General features: G+C 40.9%; 1 pseudogene; it reads right to left on the bottom strand.

Annotated features, from left to right (window-relative positions):
* Nucleotides 1-7,787: 7,787 nt before the first annotated feature.
* On the bottom strand, nucleotides 7,788-9,483 carry LOC126011699 (60S ribosomal protein L7-like; annotated as a pseudogene).
* Between the last annotated feature and the right edge of the window lie 3,031 nt (nucleotides 9,484-12,514).

The raw sequence follows: 12,514 nt of genomic DNA on the forward strand, positions 1-12,514 counted from the left end.
GCACAACTACTAAAAGATATTATCCTTTTGGATAATGCATGTGGGATGCTCTTTTCTCTGAGTCATAGTGCTGAGCTGCCAGATATTCTCAGCACCTGCCTGTATGTCATTCAGACTCCCACCTGCTTCTGCTGTGTCCACCTTTGGGTTTCAATCTCCTTCCTGTATAGGCTTGTGTATTTTATGTCTTAATCTTTCTATCAGGCTGTTAGATCTCTTCAGTGCATCTTGTGGAGACACAGATGGCCGTTGGCGCTCTCTGTTTCAGTGCCAGTTTTCTTTGCTTTAAGGCTGGCTCTGTTCTTCCCTCAAACTGGTTTCTTGAAGGATCAAGCCTAAATCTTGGGACCCTGGCAGTATAGACTAACAAACTCATAACCACTTGTTCTGCTGTCTCTGAAAGGTGATAGTGGTGAAAGATCATTACTTCTCTCACTAGAAAAACTCTCTATTCACTCTCCATTTGCCAAATATTTTGTTGTATCCTAATCTCTGGTTTTCTGATGGAGAAGAGGGAAAACATGTGTGGTCAGGGAAATCCAGGGTATTCTAGGAAAGGAACAGGAGGATGCTCCTGAAAGAGATCTGGTCAAGTATGGAAAGGTGCCATGGTAGGGTCTGGAAAGGTGTTGGAGCAATAGCCAAGTGGTAGGGCCTTTGCCTTGCACACAGCTGACCTGGGACGAACTGAGGTTCAATCCCTGGCATCCCATAAGGCCCCCTGTGCCTGCCAGGAGCGATTTTTGAGTGCTGCTGTGTGTGGCAAAAAAAAGAAAAAGAAGAAAGAAAGAAGAAAGAAAGAAAGAAAGAAAGAAAGAAAGAAAGAAAGAAAGAAAGAAAGAAAGAAAGAAAGAAAGAAAGAAAGAAAGAAAGAAAGAAAGAAAGAAAGAAAGAAAGAAAGAAAGAAAGAAAGAAAGAAAGAAAGAAAGAAAGAAAGAAAGAAAGAAAGAAGAAAGAAGAAAGAAAGAAAGAAAAAGAAAAAGTTAAAAAAAGGTTTTGGAGATCCCATTCATACTAAGGGCAAGTGTCCCTTTGTGTAAGTCAGAAAATAATAGTTGAAGATGACAGGGAAGGAAGACCCCACCAATATCCCTCCATCAAACCTGCAGATACCCAGCAACTGCTCTTTTGTCTAGGTAGCTCCTTCCTTCTGCCAAGCCTTCAATCTGGTTTCTCTGGTCTACTGCATTGCAATAAAAAGCAGGTCACTCCTTCTTAGCAGAAAGGCTGTGCAGAATATACCTGTACCTCTCATATGGGTGTTTTTGGCTGCAAAGAAGTCAGGAGGGGAAGGACTTTCAGCTGTCAGCCCCAGGAGTCTTCTTCACATCAGAGTGAGGTAGGGGGGTGGATTGCAAATCCCTGACCAGCTGAACCTTTCCTGTCCACTGTAGTAGCACAACACAGAGCCCCCAGGCTGGATTAGCCAGGAAGCTTCATCTCCCAAGACATTACAGCCTTTGTCACTAGAGCTGGTGAGCTGTGTATCCTTCTGTAATTTTCATTTGGGGACTGAAACTTCCTCCCACTAAGCCTTAAGGGGGACAAAGTCCTATGGCTGGGCTGCCATGTCTCTATGTGAGTCATGACAATACTAATAAGATGTGTTTAGTTTCATACTGTAGCCTTTGTATGTCTTTACTATCCTCAGTCATACCAGTAATAATACTAACTTTTAATAAACATATTAGTGTATAAAGATGCTAAAACAGTTAGTTAATTAATTAGCCAAAATATCTGGTAATAATAAAAATATAGGGCCAGAGTAATAATACAGTGGATAGGCTGCTTGCTTTGTACATAACCAAACTGAGTTCAAATCATGGCACCCTATATGATACCTCAAGTCTGCTAGGAGTGACTCCTAAGTGCTGTATCAGGAGTAATACTTGTGTGCTGCAGGGTATGTGTGCCAGCAAAATTCCCTCATCCCCAATACAGAGAAGTTTGTTATTAAGCAGTTTAACAAAAATGGTGTTTTTCCAGAGGGATAAAAGCTGTGATTATAAAAGAAATATCAAATTAAATACATTGATATTAAATATAATTGACTAAATAGTTGATGAAAATCTGCATAACTTTGAAAGGAATTCATGAAAAGAGTCTCATATGTAGATATATATATATATAAGTATAAGTTTTATTAGGGATAAATCTGGTTGCAGATCTCATTAAAGTGAGCATCTTTACAAGGTGATCTTTGAAAGTTGGAGAAAAGTGAGATGTATATGATGTATACATTGGCTTTGTCTCAAAATGCTCTTAAAGCAATACAAAAAATATTTTTTATTGGTAGAATTCAGAGTGGGCATATAGTTCAGCAGTAGAGCACTTGTCTTGCCTTTCTGAGGCCCTGAGTTCAATTTCTGTCACTGTATAAAGTGTAAAGTTTATTGGGGTCAACAGAGATAACTCAATAAACAATGTGATCACATGCTTTATATACAAAACACAAAATCTAATTCTTAGCAATGCATGATCCCTTGATATCCTCAGGAGCCCTTCAAGCAGATAGCCAGGAGTTGCTCCTTGAAATCCACAGAATAAGACACAAATTAAAAAAAAATAAGGTTGATAGAATTCACAAGTGAGTACATACAGCATACAGTTTTGGATTTTTCAAAACTTGGGGAATTTTCTTCATGAAAAGATTTTAATTCCATATTTAATTGTGTAAACAGGTATATAGCTATTCAGGATACCTATTTATTTTCAAAGGAACTCATGTAGTTATAGCATTGAAACCATTGTCTAGTATATCTAAATTATATAATTTATTAAAACTATATTCCAATATCTCTCTTAGAATGGATTGAATTTTTAGGATGTTACTTTTTTCATTCATGACTTTAGAATATGATTTCCCCCTCTGGCTATTCTGGCTAGATCACTATCAGTATTATGCATTTTCTCAAAAACAAACAAACAAAAAAAAATACAGCCACAAATTGTTTTCTTCAGCTGTCATGGTGGAAGCAAGAATCTTTTTTTTCTTCTAATAGAGGTTTTTTACAATGTATATTTCTCACTAAGTGATTCTTTTGCTAGAACCCACAAATTTTAATCTATTGTGTTTTCCTCTCACTTGGTGCCAGTGCTTTTTTAATTTTTAACTTTGACTTATAGAATTTTAATTTTTTAGAGGTGTGCTTTTTAATTTTTCAGTGTGGGGGTTTTAATAATACCGTTATTTAAACACCATTATTACAAACATGACTGTAGTTGGGTTTCAATCACAAAAAGAACACCCCTCCTTTTTCCAGTACAACATTCCCCCACAAATGCCCCCATCTCCCTCCTCCCATACCCCTTGCCTGTATTCAGGACAGGCATTCTACTTCTCTCACACATTAAGATTGTCATGGTACAAAGAAGAAATACAAATGGCCAAAATACACATGAAAAAAATGCTCCACATCACTAATCACCAGGGAGATGCAAATCAAAACAACTATGAGGTACCACCTCACACCCCAGAGATTGGCACACATCACAGAGAATGAGAACAAGCAGTGTTGTCGGGGATGTGGAGAGAAAGGAACTCTTATCCACTGCTGGTGGGAATGCCATCTAGTTCAACCTTTATGAAAAGCAATATGGAGATTCCTCCAAAAACTGGAAATCGAGCTCCCATACGATCTAGCTATACCACTCCTAGGAATATACCCTAGGAACACAAAAATACAATATAAAAATCCCTTCCTTACACCTATATTCATTGCAGCACTATTTACCATAGCAAGAGTCTGGAAACAGCCAAGATACCCTTTAACAGATGAATGGCTAAAGAAACTGTGTTACATATACACAATGGAATATTATGCAGCCGTCAGGAGAGATGAAGTCATGAAATTTTCCTATACATGAATGTACATGGAATCTATTATGTTGAGTGAAATAAGTCAGAGAGGAGAGAAAGACACAGAATGGTCTCACTCATCTATGGGTTTTAAGAAAAATAAAATACATTCTTGTGTGTGTGTGTTTGTGTGTGTGTGTTTGGTTTTGGGCCACACCCGGCGGTGCTCAGGGGTTACTCCTGGCTATCTGCTCAGAAATAGCTCCTGGCAGGCACGGGGGACCATATGGGACGCCGGGATTCGAACCAACCACCTTAGGTTCTGGATCGGTTGCTTGCAAGGCAAACGCCACTGTGCTATCTCTTCGGTCCCATACATTCTTGCAATAATAATTTTCAGACACAAAAGAGAGGAGGGCTGGAAGTTACAGCCCACCTCATGAAGCTCACCACAAAGAGTGATGAGTCCAGTTAGAGAAATAACTACATTGTGAACTATCCTAACAATGAGAATGTATGAGGGAAATAGAAAGCCTGTCTAGAGTGCATGTGGGGGTAGGGTGGGGAGGAGAGAGATTTGGGACATTGGAGATGGGAATGTTGCACTGGTGATGGGTGGTGTTCTTTACATGGCTGAAACTTAAACACAATCATGTATGTAATCAAGTTGTTTAAATAATATATATATATTTAAAAAAGATTGTCATGGTAGTTAGTATATTATTTTTCTAACTGCACTCACCACTCTTTGAGGTGAGCTTCATATTGTGAGCTGGTCCTTCTGGCCCTCATCTCTGGGCATTATTAAAATAATGCCTTTTATTTTTCTTAAAATTCTATTCTGTGTGTGTCTCTCTCCTTCTGACTTATTTCACTCAGCATAATAGTTTCCATGTCCATCCATATATAGGAAAATTTCATGACATCATCTCTCCTGATGGCTGCATAATATTCCATTGTGTATATGTACCACAGTTTCTTTAGCCATTCATCTGTTGAGGGCATCTTGGTTGTTTCCAGAGTCTGGCTATTGTAAATAGTGCTGTGATGAATTTAGGTGGAAGAAAGGGATTTTTGTATTGCTTTTTTGTGTTCCTAGGGTATATCTCTAGGAATGGTATAGCCGGATTATATGGGAGTTCAATTTCCAGTTTTTTGAGGAATCTCCATATTGTTTTCTGTGGTGTACCCTAAGACCCACCCATTTCTGGGAGGGGTCTTAACCGGATAATAGGTGTGACCCTACCTGCAAGACCTCCCATTCCTGGGAGGGGTCGGGAAAAAGTTAGATAAGCGTGGGACGAAAGGAATTTGGGCCCTTTTTTCGCCCCTTTTGCCGTTTCTCTCTTGGCCCGGCTTGGCTTCCTGGCTTTTGAATCTTTGGGCCGCATGGAGCCCAAAGGAAAGATGGCTAACAGGAGATAAGATGCAGGGCTAGCAAAATATTGCTGAATGCTTAAAAGGTTAACATAGGCCACACACCTGTGGTGGCTAGGGCATAAATAAAGATGATTCTTCCTGAAGCCTGCGTGTGAGTGATTTCACCTGGGCCTGGAACTCGCCGGCTGCATGGAGGTTGCAGAGCCATGTGGGCTGGATGGCATCATCCACCATCCAGCCCCATCGTTAATTATTTAATGCAACATCTGGCGCTCCGAACTTTGACCTGAATCCTGAACCCAACAAAACAGCGAAAATGGTGAGATTTCTGCTCTTCTGTTTCATTTTGGCTCTTTTCGGGTGCACTGAGCCCAAAACACTGGGCCACGTGGAGCCATGTTCAAATATGGCCGTAACCCCTTCTAGGAAAAGAAGGGCAAATAAAACAAGAGAGGTGGAAGCTTTCATCACCTCCAGCCCAGGCCCAGGCCCAAAACTGAAACTTTGTTACAAGAAACAAAAACCTGGGCCTCTTCAAAGACTTATTAAAAGTCTAAATTGGAAACGGAGGAGAAAAAAGACTGTATTTAAAGTGGACTAATTTTCTGAAAATGACCTTTGGCTTGAATTTGGATTTCGACTTTGGAAATTTCGAACTGAACTTTTAGTTTAAATCACTTGGAACTCTGAACATCCAAAGTGCTCCCAGAGGGGAAAAAAGGCAGCGGTGAAGCCCCTGCGGCAAAAAGCTCCAAGCGGCAAGCTCCAAGCAGCTCGGCTCGGCTGGGATCTCGGCTGGAATCGGCTTGGCTGGGCTCAGCTTTGCCCGAAAAAGCGAAAAACCTGAAATCCTCGCTCCAGATCACAAACCGGCAGCGAAGCCTGGAACTACGGAAGAAAGCCACGTGGTAAGATCAGCGTGGGACAAAACATCTGAACTTTAAAAGTTTAAAGAAGCCACGTGGTGAGATCAACGTGGGACAAATTAATCATCTAAACTATGGTTTTAGGTGTAGAAAATTAGTGGGTAGTAATATTTTACTCATAGTTGGTAATGGGATAAGTTTTACTTAGTAGTTAAAAAATAAAAATAAAAGGGAAGTCATTCAGTTTAGCTCATTTAAACATCTAATTTCTAACCACCTGCATCTTTGTCTTAAGTCATTTTCTTTATAATTTAAATGTGTTTTGTTGTCTTTCAAAGTTAATATTTTCAATTGCAAAATGTTTTACTGTGTATTTTAATGTACTTAGCCTGTTTTTAAAATGTATGTTATGCATGTATGCTAAAGTACTTGTGTATAGAAAAAATATAGGAACAGTGAAGTTCCCCCAATATAGTTTAAAAATATAGGAACATGAAAGTTCCAAAATAGTGCTTGGTAAAAAAGCATTAATAGAATTTTAGGTTACAGGTGTAAAGTATATTTTGCAAATAATATGTTTTTGAAAAGGGCTGGTATATTAATTTTCACTTTATTACGTTGGCGCATGAAAATATTTAAAAAAGGGGGAAATGTGGTGTACCCTAAGACCCACCCATTTCTGGGAGGGGTCTGAACCGGATAGTAGGTGTAACTTTACCTGCAAGCCCCTCCCATTCCTGGGAGGGGTTTGGAAAAAGGTAGATAAGGTTGGGACCAAGGGAATTCGGCCCTTTTTGGCTCTTTGCCCTTTTGCCGTTTCTCTCTTGGCCCGGCTTGGCTTCCTGGCTTTTGGATCTTTGGGCCGCATGGAGCCCAAAGGGAAGATGGCTAACAGGAGATAAGATGCAGGGCGAATGCTTAAAAGGTTGACATAGGCCACACACCTGTGGTGGCTAGGGCTTGAATAAAGTTGTTGCTTCCTGACGCCTGACTGTGAGTGAGTGATTTCACCTGGGCCTGGAACTCGCCGGCTGCATGGAGGTTGCAGAGCCATGTGGGCTGGATGGTATCCTCCACCATCCAGCCTCATCGTTAATTATTTCATGCTACAGTTTTCCATAAGGGCTGGTCTAGATGACATTTCCATCAGCAGTGAATAAAAGTTTCTTTCTCCCCACATCTCCGCCAACATAGATTGTTTTTGTTCTTTGTGATATGTGCCAGTGTCTGTGGCGTGAGATGGTACCTTATTGTTTTGATTTGCATCTCCCTGATAATTAGTGACATGAAACATTTTTTCATGTGTCTTTTGGCCATTTGTATTTCTTCTTTAATAAATTGTTCATTTCTTCTCCCCATTTTTTTGATAAGGTTAGATGTTTTTATCTTGTTAAGTTCTGTCAATAACTTGTATATCTTAGATATTAGCCCCTGTCTGATGGGTATTGGGTGAATAATTTCTCCCAGTCTGTGGGTGGCTTTTGTATCCTAGGTATTATTTCCTTTGAAGTGCAGAAGCTTCTCAGCTTAATATAATCCCAACTGTCTATCTCTGTTTCCACTTGTATTTAGAGGGCTGTTTCCTCCTGAAAGATGCTTTTAGTCTCAATGTCATAGAGTGTTTTACCTGTGTGTTGTTCAATATACCTTATGGTTTCGGGGCTGATATCCAGGTCTTTAACCCATTTGGGTTTGACTGTATAGGGGTTTTGCAGATATGTTATATTTTAGTTTTTTCACTTCTATTCTTTTAGGTTTAAAAACTCATTAGCTGGCCAGATTACAAAAATATGGTAGGTACCACAGTTCATTATTTTAATCAACCTGTTGATCTGGTCTTCCCTATTGCCAACATCACCACCTTCTACAAAAGGAAAGGTCTTTTTCTTCATTTCACTTTAAGGAGAAAATCCTTTGAAGGGTCAGAGGAAATAATTTGCCTCTATAAAACATTTTTTAAAAGTACAGATTTCATTCATCAGATTCTCCATGCCAATGATGCCATGTTTCCTGAGATATCAAATGATAAATGCCTTATATTTTAGAGAAATTCACTTTTTATAGATTTTTGCATAACCATGTTTATAGATCAATTTATTTGCTGATTTTGAGTGTAATTTTTCCCCATAAACCATAGTCCCACAGTCCTCAGCATTTTAATTGAAGCCTTATTGAGCTTTGCAAAAGTGCTATTGAAGATCTGGTGAAGTTAGAGAAATTACAACACCTTTCAGACCCTGGGGCTCACACCATTGATACTGCTGATCTTGATGATAAATGCCAGGGGTTGTTGGTTGTTCTTCAGAGCCTCCACCACTCCACAGCAGGGCGGAACCATTCCTGTGCTATCAGTGCCAAGTGTCTTCAGGGACTGGCTATGATTCTTGGATGGGGTGGGGCAGGATGCACCTGGGAGATGGTAGGGTCTGGGGTGAGGGCTTATCTAGAAGGAAAAAAGCAACCAGATATCCTGCAGCCCTCAAAGAAAATGCAGGGCAGATAAGAGCTACAGAAGGAGAGCGGGGTCTTGGAAGCTGAAGCAGAGGGAAGAAGAGTGCAGTGGGAGGTGAGTGGGTAGTAGAGATGGACAGAGGTGCTCTAAGAGTGTGATGGATGGGATAGCACTTGCTTTCTGCTCAGTACAATAGGCTTTTCTAAAACAAAGCCTCTAAGTGTTGGAGTGGTACTGAGAGATATGAGCCCCCTTCTTGGGAAGGAAGCGACAGGAGATGGCACATTTTTTCTCAGTGAGGTTTCAGAGACAGATACTCAACTTCTGGGGCTACTGTATTCTCCAAGATCACTCGCATGAGCCAAGGTTTGGTGACCTTCTGCAGATTCCCAGAACAGATCTGCTGAGTTTAGAGATGGACCTGTGACCCAGAGCATAGGAGAGAAAGATCCAGAACTGGTTAATTCCTGTCTGCCCACCACAGAGTGCAGCCCGGACAATATGCAGTATCTGAAAAGGGTTGAGACTCAACCTGTTGGCTGGGACAGGGAGTCCAGGGCTGGGCTATTGGGGGCTAGAGCAGAATTCATGGATACTGGGAGCATGTGAGGAAAAAGTGCTGTGCAGGTTGGATAATACAGGGCACAAACCTGCAATACAGTCCTAAAGTCTGATGTTCCTCACCCAACTCAGAGTCCTTACTTTCTGAGGTAGTGATCCTCTGCCCAGGCTCTCAGGAAAGTCTAAGCCTTATTGCCTATGGCTTCCAGCTAGCCCTGCTAGCCCTTTCCTAATTTCCCTGGCCCCACAAAAAGATCTGGGGGCTGCTGGGTGTGGTACAAGGAGAACATGTACCAAATTGCCCACTTCAGCACCATCTGCCTGAGTTCTGCCCTTTCCTTAGGATGCCCTTTCCTCTGAGTGAAGGGCAGACAGGGACTGGGAGTCTCAGGGAAGAGCAGCATCTGGCTGGCTGCTGTGTGCATGGAGAAGATCCCCACAGCATTGTTGCCTGCCTACAGCTGCTCTGCCTAATGTGCTCCACATCGTACTTCTCCACTCTGTTCCCGGTCCTACAGCCCCCTTGTCCCACCTTTTTTTCAGGTGTGTGTGTGTGTGTGTGTGTGAGAGAGAGAGAGAGAGAGAGAGAGAGAGAGAGAGAGAGAGAGAGAGAGAGAGAGAGAGAGAGAGAGAGAGAGAAGAGTGGGTGAGAAGGGTGTCAGGGAGAAGAGAGGATCTGTGCTGTGGCAGCTCAATGCCACCATATTGTCACAAAGGGGTGACAGTAGTGTCCCTGGACAGCTTGTCATCTCTTTTCTTTGTCCAAAAAGTAGGCTGAGTAGCACACTTCTCAAAGGCTAGCAGTGTGGAGCTCATACTAAGCTTGTGGGCACTAAGTCTGTTTCTTTTACAAGTGGCTATTCTGATTGGAGGGCACTCAAATTTAACCCAAAGGTTAAATTTCTAACTCTCATCCCTTTATTGGGATAAAATAAAAGAATGAAAAATGCATGTAACTTTGTGGCACTAAGTAAGAAATAGGAAGATTATTAATAGTATCCTAAGGAGCTATCATTATTGTTGTTTTATTATTATTTATTAGCTTAAACTGGATAGGAGTTGTAGAAATGAGTGCCAACTCATTTTTCTCTTGCAAACCATTTGTTGAGTGCTTGATTTCTCCTAGGGGATCATGACCTCCACACACACAGGTAATTTCCTCCAGGTCTCTGAAGAATAGGAGGGAAAACATAGGAAGAGAGAGAAGGTCTAGAAACGTTCCTTCTCCCTTGGTCAGGCTTCCCTAGATCTCTCAACCTACAAATCACATTCTGATTCTTATTGTGAAATTACAAAATTTTCAGGCTCCACTGCTTGGTGGGAATATGCCCAACCTGCAGAATTTCTAACATAGTTTGGCCTTGCCTTGAACTGGGAAATAGTCCAAGGAACTGAGTAGCAGGTCACCAGGAGTTTTGGATCCCACTTTCTATAATACATCCAACTCCCACTGTGACATGTCACATGTCTTCTCTCTTTATGTGACATATTGGGCCACAATGATACATTTTCTTTCAGTCCTTTGCAATGCCTAAAACTCTTTATGATCTCACTTACCCTGGAGGAGGATGGCCAAAACTAGTGTGACCCTAAAAGAAAGGCCAAGATATTGATCTAATGATGTTATTATGTTCCCTACAGGCAAGGAAGTTATTGAAGGTTGCAGTGATATAGCCATATTTTTGCTCTAGAAAGATTGCTCTGGATGACATTAGAGAGAGGGTTGACATGGGTCCAGCTGGAGGTCTGAGATGAAACCCAGAAGAAAGAAGATACTAAGTGTTTGAACTGGACAACAGTAAGAAGATTAGAGAGGAACAGTGTGGACAAGAGGGATCTTGAAGTGGCAGCAGTGAAACTTGGTGACAGATTGGATGAAGAGGTATGATATTTTTCCAAATTTCTGACTAGTCTGCCTGCCTTGATCTTAGCAAGGTCCTCTCTGTGTGTGCATGAACACCACCATTTATGGATCCACATCATTTAAATTAATCCCAGCACAAGATTCTTTGCCCTCATGATTTGTCTTTCCCCCAAGAGAACCAAGGACAATAAGCATGTTAATAAATTGAGTATGCTGATCAGTTCATTCTTGTTAAAATCTTTGATTTTTGCTGCAACATGGGAATTATTTTTGTTGCTGAAGATAGACTCAGTTTTTCCCAAGTACTCCCTCTTCAAGACTTAATCTCCTCCATCTGTGAGATGGAGATAATAATCCCAATTTATACTTTCATCATGAAAGCTCTCATAGTGAGCATGTTCAAGATGTTCTGTAAGATATCCCCGTGGCTTAATTTTACATTTTCTGAGAGCTCATATTTATCTTGGCAGTTATGGTGTCTATCTCCTGTTGTTCTTTTTCAGAAAAATCCTAGAGAAACTGAGGTTTTCTGGTTCTTATTCTTGATATCAGGCAATTTTTCCCCCAAGAAATAAATTTACCCTTAGGAACATCAATGGAAGGTTGATGGGGAGAAAGGGATTTAGGGATCCTGAGTTTCTGATCTGGTTATGGAATAGTATCCTTAAGCATAATTATTTATAAACATCATCTTCCAAGTGACCTCAGCCTCTCCTCAAGGTTAAAAAGATTGAATATTCTTTTTTATAATAATATCTTTATTTAAGCACCATGGTTACAAACATGTTTGTAGTTGAGTTTCAGGTATAAAAAAGAATACCCCCCTTCACCAGTGCAACATTCCCACCACCAATGCCCCCATTTCCCTCCTCCTCCACCTCCTGCCTATCTTTGTGACAGGTATTCTACTTCTCACTCATTACCATTGTCATGATAATTGTTAATATAGTTATTTCTCTAACTGCACTCACCACTATTTGTGGTAAGCTAGGATTGAATACTTTTTTTTTCTTTTTCTTTTTCTTTTTTTGGGTTTTGGGGCCACACCCGTTTGATGCTCAGGGATTACTCCTGGCTATGGGCTCAGAAATCGCCCCTGGCTTGGGGGGACCATATGGGACGCCGGGGGATCGAACTGCGGTCCATCCTACACTAGCGCTTGCAAGGCAGACACCTTACCTCTAGTGCCACCTTCCCGGCCCCGGATTGAATACTTTTTAGCACAAGTTTTTTTTAATCACTCTCCTTGTATAAAAATGTTAGAAATAGAAGCACATTTTTTCATACTGTCCCTAATATAGATTTTTTTAATTTTTATATCCTGGGGTCCTTTTATTCATAAAACTTTGTTTATTCAAAATATATTTTCATTTCTATTTTATAGAAGAGGAAACCTAGTTTTAAGAAATAAGCTACCAACTCAATGTCACATAGCAAGGAAGACTAGGGCTAAGATTCTTCAAAACTCACTGTTTCGGGGCCTGGAGAGATAGCACAGCAGTGTTTGCCTTACAAGCAGCCGATCCAGGACCAAAGGTGGTTGGTTCGAATCCCGGTGTCCCATATGGTCCCCCGTGCCTGCCAGGAGCTAT

This window comes from Suncus etruscus, chromosome 6 (genome assembly GCF_024139225.1).
Source record: "Suncus etruscus isolate mSunEtr1 chromosome 6, mSunEtr1.pri.cur, whole genome shotgun sequence".
NCBI lineage: Eukaryota > Metazoa > Chordata > Mammalia > Eulipotyphla > Soricidae > Suncus > Suncus etruscus.